The sequence below is a fragment of the Patagioenas fasciata genome, chromosome 12 (genome assembly GCF_037038585.1).
Source record: "Patagioenas fasciata isolate bPatFas1 chromosome 12, bPatFas1.hap1, whole genome shotgun sequence".
Lineage (NCBI taxonomy): Eukaryota > Metazoa > Chordata > Aves > Columbiformes > Columbidae > Patagioenas > Patagioenas fasciata.
The window spans coordinates 8,615,849-8,637,559 of record NC_092531.1 but is presented as its reverse complement, the minus strand read 5'-3'; the positions used below and the strand labels follow the sequence as shown (position 1 = coordinate 8,637,559).

At 52.9% G+C, this 21,711-nt stretch overlaps 1 protein-coding gene across 2 annotated transcripts in view; it reads left to right on the top strand.

Annotated features, from left to right (window-relative positions):
• The window catches only part of LINGO1 (leucine rich repeat and Ig domain containing 1), a 144,888-nt gene that overhangs the window by 33,226 nt on the left and 89,951 nt on the right, over positions 1–21,711 (top strand). Inside the window, exon 3 of one of the 2 annotated variants that reach the window (XM_065847344.2) lies at positions 9,569–9,611. The gene's annotated coding sequence lies outside the window, so the exon portion shown is untranslated. Of the gene's footprint in view, positions 1–9,568; positions 9,612–21,711 lie in introns of those variants that run through there. The other variant, XM_071813799.1, reaches the window with a different exon arrangement.

The window sequence follows — 21,711 nt, the reverse complement described above, 5'->3', positions numbered from 1 at the left end:
GCTGAGTGCCCTGGGTCACAGCAGGAGAACAACCCATCCCTAGACGGTCCCTTTGCCCTGCGACCCGGGCCCAGGCTGTCCCACTCAGGGCTGCTTTGCAAAGAAAGAGCGAGCCACGGCTGGCTGCCGTTTAGCAGCTTTAGGTTTTCAAGGAGGGAGGATTCATTTTTTTCTCTTTTTTTCAGCCTGCCAGATTTGGGGCAGGCTGGGCAGGATCTCCTCAGCTTGGATTTCTAATTGTCTTATGGCAATCGTGCCCCGAGGCAGAGGTAAAGGCTGGGTCACTACAGTTTGCTCTTTGCTGGTGCTTTTCATGCTGGCATTTCTTAGCAATTCCCAGGGAAGCTGAGGTCCCCCACAGGGTATCTGCTGCCAGACCCTGCTGCTTGGTTCTCTGAGCATCCCCAGAGGTGGGGTACGTGTGTTTGGGCAGTGCCTGGCCCTGCTGGGGCTGCGGGCAGCCCCTAGGAGCTGCCTTGCATTCCCATCCGGCAGCCACAGAGACACCGTTTATCTAGAGCTAAGAGAGACCTTAGAAAAATAACAATAAAGAAAAGGCATGTTAGATGCATCTGTGAAATGATAACAAGATCCTGGGGATGGAGCTGCTTTCATCCCGGAGCTCTTTGCTAACCGCAGGTTGCTCCTGTCCCTCGTTAGAGAGGGAGCCGAGCGGCGATGTGCCCGCTCAGATCTTCCTTTCCTTTCAAGATCCCCCCGTGAGGTCCTGCAGGCTGGCGAGCCTGGTCCCTACCCGCACAGCCCTCCTGCCGCCGGCTGCCAACCTGGTTTTTAATCCCTGTGATCAGCCCCGCATCCAGCCCCAGAGGCAGCAGGAGAGATGGGCTTGCCCAGGGACATCGTGTCTCCCTGCCATGTGACATCCCAAACAAGAGACCCAACAGGGCTGTTCCTATGCTGGCAGCTGTGGAGTATGGAAACCCTGCGTCTTGCTAGGCACAGCTTTGTAAGGCTGAACTGCCAGCTTTACAGCTCCTCACCTCCCTGCCAGGGTAGACACTTGTGCCAGGTCTGGTCCAGACCCCCACAGTACACCCGAGTGGTACAAGTGCTGGCAGGCACCATGCTCCTTTCCAGCTGGCTGGAAAAGGCCTGTAAGAATGTGCTTTCCTGGGAGAAGGCCACTTCTGCCAAGCTCAACCACTTGTGGGAGTCTGTGTTAAAACCTTGGGAGGTTTTGGATGCTCCGAGGGCTGGGCTGGGGGAAAGCTGACCCCACAAACAGCCTGAGAACAGGGTAAAGCTTGAAGGTACCCCACTAGTAGATGCTGTGGAGCTGAAAGGAGGGCTGGGGGCTCTGGACACTGTGGAGCCTGCTGCTGGCCGTGCCTTGGGCAGAGCTGCCGTTTCCAGCCCGCACTGCTCTGCCCTGCTCTGCTGCCGGCCAGCGAGAGGGGTTTGCTGGCTGTTAACCTGCAGTTGTGTGCACATGGCTTAGGAAAGGCTATCGGCATGGTCCCTGGTTGGGCTTTTCCTACAATAAAATAATTTCGCTGCCCTGGAAAGAGACTCTTCTGTGAGCGAGGATTAAGGCATATTTCAGACTGTCTGCCTCTTGGTCCATGGCGCGAAGGGAGGTGCAGGTGAAGAGGTGCTGTGTCTTATTTCCAGTTGAAATGTCTCCTGTGAGCTGAGGAGGGATTTCTGCAGGCCTTGAGAGGTACAGACCTCTGCAGGAGCTAAAAAGTGGAGTTGTGGGGGAGGAATTCCATCAGACCCAGGGTACATGATCCAGGATGGGCTTGCAGGTCTTGCAGGCTCCTTCTCACCTTGAAGGCAAAGGGAGCAATGCGCTGCTGAGGATCTGAGGGCACGCTCGGACATGGGTGTAACACCCAGCAGTGTGCTTTCACCTGCAGATAAACACATTTACACCCCTGTGCAAGAGAGTGGGATTCAGTCCACGGCCTTCAGGAGCTGTGGAGATGCAGGAGGCCAAAAGCAGAGTGTTTAAATGAAGACGCACTAGGAAGGGATTAGCTTTGCAAGCAGCGTTGCTGTGTGCTGGAGACGGGGCTGTGATGAAGTTCACACTAAGCCCTAGGAGATCTCTCAAGCAAGAGTGATCTGCATGCCACGCGGTGCTATTATTGGAAGGGGTGGCTTCGCTGCCTATCATCTGGCTTTGCTGAGTTAGCTCTGTGGACTCTCGCCAAACAGAAAGCATCTTCTCCTCGGCCGTTGCCAACCCACCTACTTGCAGTACGTGATGACTTGTTTGTTCCTTGGCTCAGCTGGAATAAATGAGTGTCCCTGTGGGAGGTGGGAAGCGGGAGCAGTGCAGGGTGGCATCTCCCAAGGAAAGCAGCGGGTTGCTGGGCTCAGGCGTTCAGCCGGAGAATTGTTCAGTATCCCACTGCGATTCCAAAGTGCTTGGCTCCTGCAAATGCCCTTTGTTGTGTGTTGGGGTGGGGCATCGCTGCTGTCGGGCTTGGTCAGCTCATTCTTCCCAGGCTCTCTTGAGAGCTACAGCTGGTGGCAGGGCCCCCCCGCATTCACTCTTGGGGGATGCAGGGATGCTCTTGCTTGGCCTGAACCTGACCCAGACCAGCCAGACTGTCCCTGATGTGCTGCCACTGTGGCGAGGCTCAGCCCAGCCCAGCTTTCCGCGGGCTTTGCTTGTGGCATAGTATGAGATGTAGTTCCTCTCTCGGCTCCTGCTGCTTTCAAGGCAGGAGCACTTGCCATGCTCCTGATCAGGCTGGGAGCATCCTTTGGGTTTGGTGCTGGATCTGTGCATCCCTGTGGAGAAGTGCTCCTGGGGGCTCGCTCCCTGGGGCTCCGGCAGCAGCTGTGCCGGCAACGCCGCTGCCAGCTCTCCCGCCTCCACCCCAGCCATGCGTTCCCCGAACATCGATCCCCAAGTTCCTTCTGGGTCAGACAAGAAGTGGTCACTTTGTGACAAACTAGATTACTGGGTTTTTTTTAAAGAAAAGAGCTGGAAAGAATCCCCTTGGCCCCAGAGCCGCTGCCGAAGGACAGGAGGGGGAAGGATGTGGATGGTGCTGTGCAGGGAGAGAGGAGATAACCAGAAGGAGGTGAGGGATGCCCAGGTGATTGCCAACATGAATGGGAGTGACAGGAGAGACCTCAGGAAAGGGCAAAGAGTTGGGCACGCAGCAGCCTCGGGGCCAAAGACCTTGAATCCGTCTGGGGCAGGAGCCAATCTGCATTAGGGCATTATGGGTGCAATGCTGTATTTTCCCCTGTTCTCTCCTTCTATCTTGCATCCCTACACATTTTCTTTTATTCTTCTCCACTTCCTCCTCCTTTTCATGAGCTATTTTCAAATGCCAGGAAGGGCGAGATCTGAGGGGAGGAGGAGTAACTGAAAGAAAAAAAAGTGTGGTAAAATTATTTCACACATTTACAGGGGGAAAGAAAAAAAAAAGGTGTGGGTGTGGGGAAGAACAGCTCCAATTCCCACATGACAAAAAGCAACTTCATTCATTTCTCAATGTAATTTTATCAGGTAGAAAGGTTGAGTTACATTTACGCAGCTCACAGTGATAATCCTGGGGAAGCCACTGGTCCCGAAGGGGGAATTTATCCCTCCAGCTTTGCTGCCGTGGCCTGGTGTGGATTTGGTGTCAGGGATTTGGTACCAGGGATGCTGGGGCAGGAGGGTGCTGGGAAAGGAAAGGATGAGCTACCGAAAAAAGGGGCTTTGGGTTAAGCCAATCTTTTATCCTGCTTGGCCCTGAGAAGGGTAGGGGAGATGTTGCAAATATTGCCAGGTTCACAGGAAGCATTTCTTCACAAAAGGACAGTATGTTGGATGATTTCCCGTGTTTTAGAAATAGGATTAAACCCAGCAACAACAGCGCTCACTGAGAACTAGGAGTTCGGGTTTTGATAAACTCTTTAGTGGCAAAATCTTCTTATGCTCAATTGTTTTTCCATTTAGCTGGGAAAACTGGAAACAACTGTTTTGGCTTGATCTGAATCAGTCTTTAAATGTGATTTTTTTGGTTCACTAGCCGCACTGACAAATCTCGTAGCCACTGGGAAAGGGAAGAAAAATCCCCCAAATCCCAAAGGCAGCTTTTCTGAGCCGCTGGCTGCTGTGATGCTCAAGATAAGGCTGCAGGATGGATCCCACCTTAGCGGCCTGTCCCCTGGAGAAGAGCCCGAGGGAGGAGGTTGGGGACCGGGCAGCAGGTGCTACCCTGCCCGTTCCCCCGTGGGTGAGCCCGGTGCTCGCAGCAGCCTGGCATTTCACACCTTGGGGAGGGTGACATTTTCTTTGCGGCATTTCCACGTTCGAAAGCTGGCATTTCACCCCAAGAGGAAGCTGGTATTTATAAAGCAGGGCACTGGCATTTCATTCATTGTTACCATCCAGTGATTCAGACAAGGTCTCTTAGCCAGAAAGGTCAGCTGGGTCTCTGCTGTTCTTTGCTGCTTTGCTTTCTTTTTCTCTTTTTTTCTTTTTTTTTTTTTTTCCCTAAGGGAAAGAGGGAAAAACAAAGCCAAGCCACGCACCAGAACTACTGATTGCCATTTTTCTTACCTTGAAAATGAAGGTCTGCTATGCTACATAAAAGCTAAGACTTTCCAAAGTCTGTCTTGTAAGGATGTCTTTTGTAAGGTCTTTATCTTATTTTGCTTTGCATTCCAAAGCTGCAACCCAGAGCCCGGTGCTGGGATGGGGTGGGTGGCACCAGCATTTGCCCCAGTGCTGTGCCAGTGTTCACCACGGCTCTAAAATCCTGCATCATCCTTTTTCTTGGCCTAAAGAGATGAGCTGAAGCCTACATGAACCTTAATAGGTTCTGAGGAGCCCCAAACTGCATCTTTTCTGGCCAAACAGCAGTTTTTGTCCCCAGAGTTGCCCTGGGGCAGTTGATTTCACATTGCCCCTTCCAGGGTGAGTGAGGGATGATGAGCGGGTAACGAAAAGCAAGTGCAGGTACTTGCTATGACTGTGGGGGTCTCGTTGGACAGGGCAATATAGTCAATGGCATGGCCTGGGGAACATAAATAAAATCAATAAGAAGCTGTTAAATTGTGCCTGAACCCTCGCAAGGAACAGCGTGGGGAGTGCTGGCTGCAGAGATGTATCTGCTGCCACTCGGTGGGCTGCGGCACATTCATTAAGTATCTTTAAGATGGATACACCCCCCAGTTCACCTCCTGTGAAAGCCTGGGAATTTATTTCCTCCCGAACCGGGCCATCAATCATGGGTGACAGCACCGCCTCGGCACCGCGCGGCTCAGCGCCGAGCAGACGGAGAGGCATGTCGGGAGGGGGCTTCCTCAGCCAAAAAGAGGGGTCCCCATTGACCTGCCCTTGACAGTGCTACTAAGAGGAAGGATTTCTTGCCCCACAAATGCCTTCATGCACTTTTTTGTGCTGCTCAGGACACCCCTGCCTGCAGCCAGGCTCTGCATCCCTTCTCCATCCAGCACCACCTGCAGCCAGCTCTGCTCCCCATGGGCTGGTGGTGTGAAGTCCATGGTTCCTCATCGCTGTCCCCTCTGCACAGCACCCTGCGGTCCTGGGCCCTCCTCAGCTCCTGGCTCCGCTCCAGCCCCACATTTGGCACTTGCTGGGTGGTTGCTGGGAGGTCCCGGGGTCCCGCACTGCACATGTAAATGCCAGAGCCCAAAGTCTTTGCAGAAAAATTTTGCCGTGCCTGACTCAATGATTGTAGCTTTTATTGGAGCAGCCAGACAGGAGCAGGACTAATCCAGCGACCCGGCGCAGTACGGGAGATGCTGCTTGGTGCCTGGGCTGCTTTGCTTTCCCTCTCTCCTCTGCCTGCTGTGTCAGTGATGTTTTGGACTGGGAAGATGTGATGGGTCCAGTTAGCAGGAGAAATGCCCAGCTGGAGGGGCTGAGTGACCCTCCTGTCCTGCACCCAGCACCCTCTGGCCACCCCTTCCCTTCCCCACGCTGACATTGCGTCGTCTGGTGCCTTCAGCTGTCAGCCAAGGTGCACGTTACTTCAATTTGCACAGAGACCTGGGGTTTACTTCTTCTTGTAATATCTTCTGATGCTTTTAATTTTTTCCCCCATATCAGCTGGGAACCTACAGATTATCCCATAAGAGCAGAATAAAAACTTGTCAACCTTTCTTGCACGCTCCTTGAGATGAAAATAACTTCCTGAACCCCTTATAATGCTTTATTTTCTGCTGCTTCTGCTACTCTGAGTGTAATTTGACTGACTAAAGGATCTTGAAGCTAAAGGAAAAAAAGATAAAGTAGACTAATAATAATAATGATAAAAACTGCTCCCAAGAGGGCGATAAGGGCCTGGAGACTCACACCCCAGCACCGCCTGCCAGGGCAGATGTGAGCTGGGCTTTTGTTCCCCAGCTCCATAAGCTGGTGCTGGGAGTGGGGACAGCCAGTCTCTGCAAAAATGGGACGTTTTTCAAGAGAAGAAAGGTATTGTGTCCCCTGTGATATGGAAATGAGCAGGGAGGTGAGGGCAGGGAGAGAGGATTTCTGATGGTAATGAGGCTTTGCACCGGCTTTCTTGCCTTGCCTCCATCCCTCCCTTTCAAATGTAGGATGGGGTTTCAAGGGCTGTTATATTCTTCCCCTTGGATTGTTTGTCATGTTTTGGTTTTTTTTAACCATGCCTCTTGTGGTTTTTAAAGATAAAATGTGGGAGCTGCAATGAAGGGGAGTTTGGGGAGGGCTGGAGATGCTGCAAAGGTTACGGTTACCAAGCTGGGGATGATGATGCTGAGACTGCCATGGCTGTGCCATCCCCAAGCTCCAAGCCAAACTGTTCCTCTTGCTCCTAATTTAGCGGCTGCAATAGTACTTGTGACTGTCTAACACTTGTGCCTTATTTTTAGTCTGAGCTTGTCTAGATTCAGCCTCCAGCCACTAACTCTGGTCCAACATTTATCTGCTGCCTTGAGGAATGCTCTGCTGTTCTAAACCCTTCTTCACGGAGGAAGCTGCACCGCTTGACAGAAAGGACTGGACACAAATTTCCTGTGCAAACAGTTTCTGATAGAAAACTGAGGTTTGGGCTGAACCTCCCGGGGCAGCTCGTCTGCCCACGCTGGGCAGCAGCCACGGGCACAGGAGCCTCCTGGCCCCCCTGCCCTGCCTGCGCTGCAGCAAAGGCCCACAGAGATCTGTCTGATTTTGGAAAAATGCTGATTCCAAAGCCAGGCAGCACTCTGCTGCAGGTCACGAGGGCTCACAGGTCAAATCCGTTATTCAGGCAGGAGCTGTAAGCCAAGATGCCTCATGGTGAGTGTCACTGGTGTTTATTCCGGAGCTCTCTTTTTAGCCAAAACCCTTGAGCTATGCTGGTGGTTGCTCCCCCCCTGCCCAGCAAACATTGCTACTCAGCTCTTTGATTTTATCCTTCCTAATTTTACAAGAAGTGACAGTAAATCTATGCCGTATGCATAGGACCGTGTGGGGTGTTTAAACAATCATTTGCATCCAGATGTGTTGATAGCTTTGGGGTATCTCCTGACAATGTGGGTTGGTGCTGGATATATTACGCTGTAAAAGTTAACGTTTGGAGTCTGACATTAAATCCGCCAGAGCAAGTGAGTGTTTGTAAATGAGCTCTGCTGCGTGGGGCAGCCCCATGGCCCATGGGTGCCAGGAGGGTGTCTGAGGGGTGCTGGGGATGTCTCCTGCCAGAAATCCCTGCTGACACAGCCATTTAAGGGCTCCCAAGCACAGCCAAGGGTACCTGTGCTGCTGTCTCCACATCCAAAAAGCCCATTAGCCTGTGAGGAGGAAGGAGGGGAGCCAGGGGCCATGGCAAAGGAAGATAAGGCTGGGGAGTGGAGGATTTGCAGGGAGCTAATGGGCGGTGAATTGGCATTATGCCCCAGCAGGTTCTTGCTTCCCTGGCTCCGGGCTGTCTCATCCGCACCCCAGCACGGAAGGAGCATCTCCCCAAGCATCCCCGCTGCCACAGCTGGACTGTGCCACGGTGGGGGGCATGGGGAGGGGAACACACCAGAGCTGGGGGCTGCCACGAGCCCCCGGAGCCCAGGGAACTGGGGTTTGCAGCTCCAGCGTGTAGCCCTGGGACCTCTGGCACACGATGGGTGGCAAAAGGGACAAAGCAGAGGAAAATGAGGTTAGTTCGCTGCTGTCCCACTGGTGACGCTGAGGGAGATGCTCCATTTTAAATCAAACCCGGATCAAAGCGGAGATGGCTCCTCTGCTGCTTGGGGATATATAAGGCTGTGTCTGAGCTTGTAACATAAGGGCAGCTTTTACTACTTAAAGCCATCTCCCTGCTCTGCGTCGCTTATCTGTGCTCACAGAACAACCCTGTGTCTGCTCTGCTTCATGTGGCATCAGCTTGGAGGAGATGGAGCTGACTCAGTGTGGCTTCCCCTCCAGGCACGAGTGATGGCACCAACACACAGGGCCCAGAGCCACATGCCAGAGGTCCTGAGCAGCAAGGGGACATGGTGGGACAGTCACCTGCAGCCCAGGCTCTGCTCAGCACAGGAGCTGCTGCAAGCTGCTTGTATTCCCTTGCACAGGCCTGGGTGGATGAAATGGACTTTGCAGCCCAAAATCCCTTAATCTCCAGTATACTTAACAGTATTAGCCAGATTACAGGAGTCATATACACAGTAATTGCACTCAGCGGAGGACACGCTCAGAATTTCATGCCGGAAGGAAGCGTATTATTCATTTTCTCATGTCTCCCTCCTATCTACACACAAGTACATGGAAGTCATGATGAGGATACCTTCAACAGGCAAAGAAATGTCATCGCTGAAATACAACATACTCTTCTGGCAATTAACCTGGGCAGCCTTGCAGGACCTGCTTGGGGTGAAATCTGCTGAATGTGGGGTCTAGCACTGAGGCAGATTTTCAATTTTAATTTATTTCTGTTTTCTGAAGAAGCAGGGTGATGCTGGGCACCAGTCCCTGGGCAGGGACTGAGCTGCGAGATGTCCCTTGGCCACATGAACCTCTGGGTCTAAGCTGTCCTCACCTCTGAGAAGCCACCATGGTCCCCTGCATGCCGAAGGGGCCACGGATGTTGGCGCTGCACAGGGACCTGCCGTGGCTGTGGGACCTGTTTCTGATCCCCGCTGGGGAGCTGGCAATGTAGGGAACCAGTCCCTCATCTTTATGGCTGGATGTTTGCTCGCCTGGTACCCAGCACTGCTCCTGTTTGCAGAGCTGATAACTGATGGCAGAGGAGACTTATTGTCTGAGGAATACTTATGCAAACGAGCACAATGGCTTAATAGGGAACACCTGGAGAAATCTCCAAAGAAAGTGCTGTAAATTCCCCTTCCTTTGGATTTATGGGGAGATTGTTCATAGATATTTATGGTTTCCCAGGCGCATTGTTGTGACTCCTTCGCATAGATTTGCATGAAGTGCTCCAAGAGCTGGTGAGGCACTGGGAGAGGGGAGTGGTGCTGGGGCAGCCCTGTGTTCATACCAGAATGGAGCAAGTCGCACCCTAACCCCTTGGCAAATTCCCACTGTGCAATGTCAACATCCCTTGTCATGCTCTTAAAATGCCTGCTCTTGTCACCAGCCGACCCACTGAACCTCATGTCTCCTCCTTTCCAGGTTCCTTGCCTCGCCAGCAGGTCCTTGCAAGATTTCAGCTCTGGTAAGTGCTGCCACAACAGCTCTTGGGTGGGACTTGGGGGACCTTTGGAAAGATGAGAAGGTGAAGCGATAGGTGGGAGTGGAGCAGGACCTCCCTGCAGACCTTGCAGAGGAGCCGGGCTTAGAGGAGCATTTAGGACCTGGAAGAAACATGGAAGTCAGAGGTTGCAATCCTGGCTGCAGTCTTGTGTCGTCACCTGTAACCTGTCTAGCAATGGGCTCCTCTCAGGCCACCCGCTCTGCCACCTGTCACCCTGTTTGCTTTCTCCTGGGGGAACCAGCAGGGAGAAGCTTGAAATTTCCCATTTTTCAGGCTCAAGTGCCTATGCCACTCTTTGTTTGATTTTTTCACACATCTAAAGTCTCCTCAGGTTTTCTAACCATACATTTAACCCAGCAGAAGGGGTTCTGCTTCTGTGCTGGGATAGATTAGCAGGACTGTCTTGCAAGCAGCAGGGCTGCCATGTATTGCATCGTCTTTGCCTTTGGCCTCTTGACATGTTTTCTTTAAAAAAATATGTACTTATCAAAAAAGAAGCTTCTTTGTTTGATGCTACCCATTGAGTTGATAATGGAGTCCTACCGATGGCGTTGACACCAGTCATGTGCCCAAGGATTTGTTGCTGTTGTCCCAGCTCATGTGGCCCCCTCAAACTTGATGTTTTTTATTTTCTTTAGCAGAAAATGGTTCACTATTTAAGGCCTAAAAACGTCTAAGGGAGGGAGGTTATGGTGGTCGCAGGGTGTCAGGTGCTGTTGGTGTCACCTTGCTCTGGGACAGAGCTGCTCCAGGGTGTGCCTGACTGTGGTGTGGGGCAAAAAAATACCTGCAATGATGTTTGCTTCCTGCCATTGCCACTGTACGTGGTGTTCCCTGGACATCCCACCTCTGTCCTGTCCATCCCCATGGTTTCTCAGATGTGTTGTTTGACCGTGGGATGTGTTGTTTGTCCATGCGGGAACACTGGGACACGAGGTGTGTTGTTTGTCCGTGCAGGACCGTTGGGACACAAGCTGCTGCTCTTGGCTGTGTGTCACCTGCCTTGTCCCCTCCCTGGCTGGCACCAGTGGCATGGGCGACTGTAAATCCCTGCGCCCGAGGTGGAGGCCTGCTGCCCTCCCTGCGCATCCAGCTCACCAGAGGGCATCTGGGATGACAGCAACTCACCCCAAAAGCTATTCCTCACTCCAAACCTGTGCAGAGACTCCTGGTCTGTTGGTATTTTGCTTGTGATGTTGGCAGCCTCAGTGGGGTGCAGCTTGGGTCCCTTCCTTGGCACTACTTATCTACAAGTGTCCTTTCTTCCCATCTGGAATGGGTGGGTTGATGGGAGACATGGGCAGGACAGGACCTGCCAGTCCCCAGAAAAGAGGAGAAGGTGGAAAAAATGGCCTGTAGGATAGAGCAGCAGTGGGAAAATTGGCCACAGCGGTAGAATTGCCGCTCCTGAAGCACGGTAATCAGCTCAGGGCTGCTTCTCCCCGATCCTCTTACACCTCTCCTGTTGCACATCTCTCCCCAGCCATGGCCGTGTGTGTTAGCAGAGATAAAAGCTCTCTTCCCATATGGGGCTTGTCACCCCCAGTGTGCTTAATCACCAGCCAGTGAGGCAAACAGGAGATGCCCTGGGCTCGGCTCTGTGCTCTCCCTCCTGCCTTTTGCCCTCCGCCCCGGGGCTCCCCGCAGGCCCTGCAGCCCATGCCTCCCTCACATGCCGCTGATAAATAAGCTTCATCTGCACCCAAAATTAATCACATTGTCATGCCGGCAGAGGATGAGGCAGCTGTGCCGAAATGCCTGAATCTCTGGCTAATTTATCACAGGGGTGGGATGCAGAGCCGCTCGGCAGCTCCTGCTGCATGGGGACACGTTCCAGAGAGGTGACCGGTGCTGGGGAGCTGCGAGGGCGGGGAGTGGTCACCTTGGGAGGAGGTCTTCTTCTTCCTGGAGCTCAGCCGTTGATTTTCAGGCAGAATGTGGCAGGAGGTTGCTTGCATCCAGGAGGGCTGATGCTGCTGGTGTCAGCCTGGCTCCTCTGAACCACCTCGGACCTGGGAGCTGACATGTCCCCCTGCGCTGGAGGATGCTCAGAAACCTGGAGCAGGAGACTGATGAGGAAAACGGATGTAAAGAAATTATTCCAGGACTTCCAAAACTACGGTGTTTGCAGACGGTGGAAGCCGGAGGTGCCTGGCCAGGCTGATGTGTCCTGTTTGCTAAATTACTACAGCACTTCTCATCAGAAGCAAAGCTTTCATCAGTGGCGTGCCCACAGCACGCTTGCAGCCTGCAATGGATTGGTATTGACACGAAGGATCCGCTCCAGGGCTGGTGACACTCAGCTGCACCAGCTCCTGGTACAAGACACGCAGGATGGAAGCCAGTTGTGCTGTTTGCTCCTGATGTTACACAGGGGGATGAATGCCTTTTTAGGATCCAAATCATCCTGCTTGGTTGTTGCCAGCTGCTCCTCTCCATTTCAATATGGGTTTGACTGGGCAAACTCTCTTTTCCTAGGTGCATCCCTAGGACAAACGCAAGTTCCTCCAATATATTCACTCTTGCTTGTGGCAGTTAATTACTGATTCCAGACCAGACTCCACTCTGGAGTGCTCGTTAACTAATTGGATGCCTTCCAGCAAGTCCCAGCGGTCCCTCTGCGACGGGAAAGTCGCACGTTCCTTGTCTGCTCCCTGATCGCTTTGTCCCCCCATAGTCGATGGGAGCACCTTGGAAAGCTCTGCTGGGGCTGCTCTGCTGGGGCTGGCAGGGGCTGCTGAGGACACAGCAGGTGCTTGCTTTGGGATGCAAAATAACAGACAGAAAAGCAAAGCACCATGTAGGTGCCCCGTACGGTGACGGATGGTGTGCTTCAGTGGGTTCTGGGCTGGTGGAAGAGGCTGGAAACCTGCTCTACCCGCTGATATCTGAGGGTTTCACAATACCCGTCTTTGCAGATGTTGTCAGATGTGGTTTTTTGCCTTGTGGCCCAGCAGAAATGCAGGGAGATTGTGGTGTGAGGCTCTGCGTTGCCCACATTTTGCTGTCATGGGGAGAACCAGTCCCATGTTTTTAGAGAAAAGAGCCTTTTGTTAATAAAAATTGAGCTGCTGGTGTTCCCAGCAGCTTGTCCAGACAAAACTGTGAATTGCTGTTGTTAAAACTGTAAATCTTAACTCATGAGGGCGTCGGCTCCCTTACACCTGCATTAAGCTGGTGTTCAGCTAAACACAGCGTTTCGGGGAGGGGAAAGGGCCTTCTGAGCTGCCTTTCAACATGTGCCTGTGATAGCCCGAGGGTCTCTGGCCAGCAGGCACCAGCAGTCACGGGCAGCTGAGTGAGAGGGGATGGAAAACTCATTCTGAGGATCTCTGAGCCTCATCCTCGGACCATGCAGCCTGCCGGTCTCACCGCAGGGCTCATCTGCCTCCTCGCCCGCATGCTTTAGAGCGGTTTTTGGGGCTGTGCTTGCAACTCTGCTTCCAAGCTCTTGGGAGAGGCACATGCATGCATGGCTGTGAGCAGCAGACGTGTCTGACCTGATGTTCATGTGTGTTTTGGCTCCTTTGGGGGCCAGTCAGGAATGGTGCAGCCTTCAGTCAACGCAGAGGAAGAATTACTGGTCTCTTGCACTGTGAGCCGGTGCTGCGGGGGACAGTGCTCCCAGGGGTGCCACCGCTCACCCTGGTCCCAGCGGTGACGGGTGCAGGCAGTCGGTGTTGCTCAGCCTTGCTGGGGCTGCCTGCTTCACCAGGCTGCCTTATTCTATTCATATTCTCTCATTTTTTAAAGTCAGTCAGGCTTTGTAGACACCTCTTTGCCAAAACACAAGCAAGACTGGCTCGTGCACCCGGTTGAGTGGAGATGCTGGGGAGGAGCTGGGGAGTAGCCAAGATGTGATTCGAAATTGCTGAGGAGGTGCCCAGGCCTTTTAGGACTTGGAGTTCAATTTCTGAAGGATTTGCTCCCTAGGTATTCAAATGAAACGTCTCTGCAGATCCCCAGGTACCAGCAGCTGGGCCAGCACTCAAGGGCTAGGGAATTTGTCATCTGTGTTTTCCTAGGTGTAAGTAACTGTGCCACCAATTACATTAGAGTTGACGATCCATTAAGAGTCCTGTGTTTTCTGCTCCTTCAATCTTTTATTGGTGCTGAGGAACTGGAAGTGTTTCTTTGGGTCTAGTCTGGCCCCACAGTAGTGAATCGGGGATGCTGCCATGTCCCCTGCTGGGCAGTTTCATGCTATCTGCTGTCCCTCTGTCTCTTGCAGGATTCATGTGGATGCCACAGATCTTAATGATATCTTTCTCTTCCCCTGGCCAGGCACAAACAGCAGTGTTTTGCCCTTGCATGCAGTGATGCAAGGCCCCTGCACACACATTTTGGAGAGGGCTGTGCTGTGAGGTGCCTGCCCAGGCTCCTCTGAGCTCTGCCTGTGGGTGTTTGGCGGGTTTGTGTCTCCTGGAGCCTCCACGCTTTGGGCAGAGCTGGCAGTGCCGGCCCCAGGGCTCCAGTCCTGGCACACGGAGCCAGTGCGAGGGAGCTGGAATTACCTGATACGGCTCTGCAGAACCTGATTTCTAGTCCCTGTAATTAAACACCCAGCTGTTGAGATCTTTTATGTGTATTCAAATTGAAACTTGGCAGGCTTACGATGGTAGCAGGGAGCTGGATTCGGTGACCAGAAAGATCTATTGCGCTCTTGAAGCAAACTTCATTGTACCCCAGCCAGTATGGGCAGGGATCTGAGCCTGCCAGAGATGCTTTTATGGGCTGAGTTGATGAGATCAGGTGGGAAACTTTACTTCGTTATTGCTGATACCTGGCCCGTGGGTGGGGGCGAGTGAGGCCTTCCTTAGAGATGGGGTCTCCAGAAGCCAAAAGGAGTCCTGAGAGCCCCCTGGGGCACGTGGGGACACATATCAGGCTGTGTTCTTGGAGGGAGAAGAGCACTCAGCCATGGAGCAGTGCCCGAGCGACACTGCCTCATCCTGCAGGAGCTGGCACAAGGTGGCTGCTCCTCTGAACCTGAACCCTAAACTCCAGATTCGTCCATCACTGGTGATAATGCACCGAGAAGTAAATGTCACTTACAAAATTTGTGGGAGGGATGCTTCACTAGTCTCCTTTTTAAGGTTCTACTAAAAATGAAACCACATTTTCCCCCAAGGGGGTGCAGCAGGCTGTCACCGTAAAAAATGTCCCTGTGTGTCGCAGAGCGGCACACATGTGCGTGCGCACTGAGTACGCAGGGATTGAAAGGCAGGGCAGCACAAAAGGCACCGCTCATGTGGCTGTTTAGCTGAAAAAAATTGTTATTTTTATACATATATTTTTATACGGTAATTTCCTGGCTGCACAGGAAAAAAAAATCAGAGTGTTACACAAGCTCGGAACTGAGTTCCCAGTCTAAAAACCTGGCGTGTGACTTATTTATGCAACCGAAGCATAAGTTCATTGGGGATGCCAGCAGCCGTTCTTGGCACGGCCTCCTACTCCTGCTCAGGTGGAGCCAGAGCGTGTCCCGTCCCCATGGGACCTGGGATTCCAGAGCCATGCAGCATAGGCACTGCCAGCTCCCAGGAAATGTTGGTTCAAGGTTAAGCAAGGGATCAGCTTGGCTTTGACCGAAGCTTTCCCTTCCCACCCCGTGTGGTGGGTCAGTGTTTTGGGGTCCAGCTCTCCAGCCGCTCGCATGCCCCAGGGCTGGACGGGGACGTTCATCAGCTCCGGCAGCTAATGCGATTAAGGTCTTTTCTCACCCTCCACTCAGTGCTGGTTAACATTTCCCTTCTAAGGCGATTACGAGTGCGGCAGATGCCCTGGTTGAGGGAGGGGGCAGCTGTCTGTCTGGTAGCCTGTGAACAGAGACCTACAAACAGCTTCTCGCGGTGTCACAAGCCCATCCTCCACACAGGCAGGGAGAGAACCCAGTTTTGGAAGCCTCCTTCCCAGCTCTCTCCTTCCAGGACCAGCAGAGGTATTTTTATTTGGTCTTACAAGTGGGTCTTGAGACATGTCTAAGTGGGTGCTTCATAGCCTGCATGCAAAGAAAACCCTGCTGTGTGCCACAAAACCTTCACAGCAGCAAGCCGGCGTTTTGCTCTGTTCTCTCTGCCCTGTGCTCTCCTTTCTGTCCCTGTCCCAGCCCTCCCAGGGCCACTTGCAGCAGTCACAGGAACTGAGCCATGCCCAGCGGAGGTCACTGGCAGAAGATGCTTCTGGACTTTCCCTTGTGGCTCCCAGGTGGACGGAGTTGGTGGGGCCTTGTCATTCTGGGGGAAAACCAAGGAATGGAGCAGTGGAAATGATCTTTTGAATACAGCATTTCAAGGGAAACATCCAACTGCCACAAAAGAGGATGTTTTGGCCACTGTCCCTCGTGCACTCATGGAGCACGTGGAGCCCATCTCCAGCCTAGGAAGATGAGAGTAGGTGGAAAATGTGGAGCAGGGACATGGTTGAAGGTTTACTTGAATCACAGCCAGACTTTGTCATCTTTTTTGGTCACCTGAAATGCGTTGGTCTGTGTTGAACCAAAGTAGAAAAGCACCTTTGATGTTTTTGTGGGGTTTTTTTCCTGAATATTTTAATTCTTCCACCAAGAAAAACTGAATTTCCCATGGAAATCACATTTCCTATTTGGAAACAGGTTGCTAACACAATGATCGGCACTGCAGAAGGCTGCTTTTCTAGGGGCTAGTGCCTGAAGATTGACTGATTTCAATATTTAGCGAGATGTATCCTCTGATTCAGCCTTTCCCTGAACCATTGGGGCTTTTATGCTATTTCTTTCTCCCCTGTGGATCTTCCAGAGCCTCACAAGACTTGGGCTCCTGCTGCTGAGCTGAGGAAGGCCTCTCCTCTCCATCCGCCTGCCCATTTTCATGAAACCTCCAGGAATTTAATATCTTTGATATTTCCAGCTGTCACTCACATGCTGCTGAATTTGACTGCTGAGTCGGAGGGTAATTAGGGGAGACAGATAACACGTGCAACATGTGATGGCACAAACCTTGTTTTCTTGAGGAATTCATGCCAAAAAAAACTCAACCCAAACCCTTAAAATTTCCTCTTTTGAAAATCTTTGAGCACTGCTGTGGGCAGGATGGGTGCTCTGGTCCCTGCAGTTCATGGGGACATGGCACTGAGTGCTCAGCACGATGACTTTGGTTCTTCTGCTGTGGCACTGGCTCTGTATTAAGCCACAGTACGAGGATCTCTGGTGGTGCTGTGTGATTTCAGGGCAGACCAATCAACTCACAGCCATCTTTTATAAATAAAGGAGGTTTTAATGAAAAGCACTAATTTTCAACAGTCTATTATACTGCACATTAAGGTGAGATGTTAGCAAAATAGCAGAGCATCCATTAAAATACCTGTTAAAATACTGGAGGGTGCTGCCATTCAAGGGACTTTGGCTGGTTGCTGGTGTTGCCTTCAGCCTGAGGTCAGTGTCTTGCTCCAGCACGTGTTGGTGGGACAGGAGGTCTCTGATAAAGCAGCCAGCGGTGGCTTTGGAGGCGATGCCTGGTTACTTTGTGCAGCCTTGCGTGCCCTGTCTTGGCGTTTGCAAGGGGGACATCAGCGTCAAGGGTGAAGGGTGGGCAAGGATGTGCCGTGGGAGCTACCGAGCCTGTTGCTGCATCAGGAGGAGGCATAAAATGTGCTGCCTGAGGCATGTGGTTACCTCTCGCTGCCCTTGGGGGTCTGGCTGGGCTTTGGGAAGCTCCGAGAAACCTGGACCGCACGCTGCCTGCCCGCGCCTGCCTTTGTTCCCCTTCCCCACTCCTTTCTCTCACAACTGCCAGGTGGCTCGGAGCCAGGCTTTTTATGCTTTTTCTTTTTGTCTTTTTCAACGAGAAGAAATCTTTTATCTGTTGACTGTGAGACCACGCTGGAAACGAAGTCTCGTGGGTTTTTAATAGCCACTTCCATCTCCCAGGTTGCCTATTTGCAGCTTGGTCTGTGCCCAGTGTTGGCACCGCTGGCTAGGACGGAGTTTAACCCTGACTGGTGCGGGCTGGAGGCAGGGATGCAGGAATGGGGACATGGGGACATGCCACCCCCACGGCACGATGCTGTCTCTGCTTGCCTTGCGGAGAGCGTGACAGGAAAGGGGAAGCATCTGGCTGGGAGGAGGGAGACGTACAGCAAGGAAAACCAGCTCGTTTTGCTTAATTATGACTGACTATGACAGCCCGCATCTTTAGTTTGAAAAGTATCTGTGAGGTGCGGGCTGCTTCTCTCAAACAGGATAATTATGTTAATTAAAATGCTTTCTTTATAGCAGTTCTGATTAATAAAAACAGTTCCAGTGCTCTCTTTAAACACGCTAACCTTCTGTTGCGCAGGAAAACTGGCTTTTCTCAGCAATTTATGACTTTTAAAACAGATTAGAGCGGGACAGCCTGCTGCTTTCACGCAGTAACGCTTCCTACCCGGGGGAGAGCGTGGCGGCCCACCGCCGCAGCACCCTGCTCCGGGAACAGACGGACGAGAGAGCTCGGGCGGCCGCGCCGGAGCCGGCAGCAACATGTGCCCGTGTGGGAGCCGCGGATGGGAGGTGTCGGGGAGCTCTGCGAGAGTGCCAGGGAATAAAAATACCACTTATTTCTCTAATTGCTGTTTATTTCCTCTGCAAAGTATTGGGATAATTAACAAGCTCCCAATTAAGAAAAAAAATTGTGTGTGAGTGGAAAAAAACAGGTCCGGGTGCCAAGAGAGCTGGGTGTATGGAGCACGGCGAGGGGCAGGGGTGGTGGTCCCTCGCGCTGAGCACGGGTGGGCTGGGGCCCTTTGGGGATGCCGAGGCTCTGGAGGACATGGCGGTTCTCCAGCTCCTCATTGGAGACCTTTACCAAGATGATGGTTGTGCTTAGAGATTTTAAAGGTCAGGAGCTCACGTGACCGTTGGCGTTCTGCTGGATGGCGTTTTGTCTCTTGTCTGGTTTGTTGGTGCTTGAAGGAGTTCATTTCTTGTGTGCGTATGTTGAACCACCCTGAGCATGGTCTGATGTGGGTTTGGAGAGTCGGTGAGCATCAACCACCCTCCTGGGGAGCGGTGGCAAGCCAGGAGGGCTCAGTACCTCTGCGGGTAGCTCTGAAAAGACTGTAAACAGGCAGGCCTTTGCATCACTTGTTGCTCATAAGGAGGGTAGGACTGCCACACAGTCATTACTAAGTGCCAGTCCCCTGCCAGCCATATACTCCCACTGTGGCTAGGAGATGTGGTGTCCTCCCCTCCCTCCCTTTTCCTTCCTCCATATCTTTCCCCCGTCTTGCTGCCGCTGCTGGTGATGGTGCCTGACACTGGGCCAGATGCTGGAGCAACACGTGAAGCCATTCTCAGCTCCCACTTACCCTTCCTGGGCCCAGCACAGGGCTCTGACACAGGGGTAAGGTCGGAGTTTAGTTCTGTTCTGCTGAGCTCCTGTGAGAGAGGAGGAAAGGGCAGCTTCGCCCTGGTTCTGTGTTGCCATCTGTTGCCCGAAGAGATGATGGCATGAGTTTGCCACCCAGCTGTGACACAGAGCAGGGCGCCTGGGTGACTTCAGCGGGGTCACCGATGCGGGGAGAGGGGCTGACCCGAGTCACAGCCCCACTACACATGCACACTCGAGCAGCTGTGCAGTGGGATTTTCATGCCCTAACCCCCTCCAAATGTCTGCTGCTGGCACATGGTGAAGCCATTGGAGCTTCCACGCAGGTGATTGCCCCAATTCAGGAGGCACAGCCATCCCAGCCCGCCCCAGTGCAGCTCCAGCCCCCCAGCGAAGCTGTTTCCCTGCCTGCAGGCTTGGCTGGCGCTGGATCCGCTCCACTCCTCTCCTCACTGCCCCGTTTACCTCTGCTATATTTACATGTCTATTTTATGATTTCAATTTTTAATGCTTCTGCTCTTTGAAGATGCTTAATGCTTTGGAGTGGAACATTTTCTTCTGAGTCCTGAGTGCCAATTGAGGACAGACCAATAAATCAACTAATAACTGGAACCTCATTTTCTGCTCCCGTGGCTGTGAGTTAACCCTCCTTGTGCCACCCAGGCTGTCCCAGCGCTTCCTCATGTCCCCGGACAGGACGTGGCTCCCACCGCTGGGCCGGGCTGTGTCTCTGCCTGCACTGGGTGCTGCAGGGGCTCTGGGTGCAAACACAGCAAGCATTTGCACACTGCCCGTGCTGGCTCTGGACATCCTTTGGCTGGCTGGTGTCAGGTTTTTGGGGTTCCCATGCTGGATTGTATCTAAAATGATGGTTTCCAGCTGCCACCTTCTTTCTTCTGCTGGCACCACCAGACCTAACACTCCACTGCTGGATAGTCAGGAGAGCTGGAGATTCACAAAGCTGCCTGTGGAGAAGGGAGGCACGTGGTGGATGGGACTGGCAGGTCACCTATCAAGACCCAGGCTGTCCCAAGCCCTCGGCAGCTCCTCAGGCTGGGGCAGCCAGGTGCCAGCTTCATGGCTCTGCGGTGCTGCAAAACCCAGGACCTCTAACTGCACTCTCAGGAATGACATCCAGAGAAAGTCTCTTCCCTGCTGCTTGCACAAGTGCTCCGGAGCCTGGCAACTTGTGGCAGAGCTGGAGCAATCCCTCAGGAAGGCATCCTGTCTCCGTTTCGCTGGCAGCTGGAGCAAGATGAACCTCCGGCGCAGGAGAACGTGCTCTGTGCTACAAGTCTAATAGAAAGTGGCAGATCTTAGGTAAATCTTCTTTCCAGTTTTTCACCCTAGCCCATAAGGACTTTCCACACTGCTGCCCTCATTTGTCCAACTCTATTTACTCTTCTCATTCATATCAATACCATCTCATCCTTTAAAGAAGCACCTGCTTTTACCACCTCCTGCAGCAGCGAGTTCTGCAGGTTGCTCACGGGGCATCCATGTGCCCCCTCTGCTTCTCCTGCACACACAGACTTGTGTGCTGGAGGATTCGGGTGGTACCCCTGCTCTCAAGATGCCTTCCCCAAGCCAGGCTGCTGGGCTTACCTTGCTGTAGGACTTTATTACCTGTTGAATTATGAAAGCACTGCTTGCATCACCTGGCAGCCAGCCACAGGGCTGCCTCTGAGCTGCTCTCTAACTTCTGATTTGAAGGCATTGCATGCATTAGCCTCCTCTGCATCTGCACATGGGGGCTGAGTGCAGTGATGTGCTTTGGTGAGCCCCACCGGGCAGAGGGGATCAGCAACCCTGTGTCCTGGTCCCTGGAACGGCACCCCTGGCTCTGCGCCCTGGCACTGGCCCGTGCCTTTGGCACTGCTGCCTGGGAGGGGAAAGTGGGTTCACGAGGCTCCACAGCTGCCTAATGCAGTGATGAAGGTTCACTGAGCAGTCCCCAAGACAGGAACATCTCCCCCGGTAGTGTTCCCCTGCCACAGAAATACAGGGCTGCATAGTAATAACACAAGCCCATGGCTATGCTATCCCCCCCACCTTTGTTTTTTAAACAGCTTTCTTCTCAATGCTGTGGTTTTGCTCCCAGGGGCTGGAGCACTACAAATGCATCTGCATGGTTTGGCTGCAGGTGCCTGGTGGCAGCAGGGAACCGGGTTCAGCCAGGATTTGATTCCCGCTTTTGCTGTCAGCAGTGATTTGTCCCTAGGGAGCCCTCCTGGTGTTTGGCTCGGAGCAGCCTGGCCCCTGGCCAGCTGGTTTTTGGCAAGTCAGGAGTGCCCAGGGCTGGTTGGCAGAGCTGCTCTGGTGTGCGGCTGATGGCTCAGACTGCCCATCACCAGCTCCAGCGTTCCCAGGGAGCGCTGGGGAGGGAGCAGGGAAGGTAACAGGGCCCCTCTCCTCCCAACCTCCTGCCCTAGTGCGCTACAATGGCCCATGGGGTGTTTATGCATGATTATAATGGGGTGATACAGTTCCAATTTCCAAACCCATACACAAATGCTTAATAACCCAGGGTAATGCTTTCCCACTCATTGAGTGGCAATCAGGAGCCACTCCACCTATGCCCCATCTTCTGTGGTCCCCTCCCTGCTGGGGACCTGGCACTGGAGGGACATCATCTGTCCCCTGCATCCTCGGTCAGGCAGATCTGTGCACCCGCACTCTGGAATTGGAGGCAGAAGGTATCAAGGCTTAAATTTTCC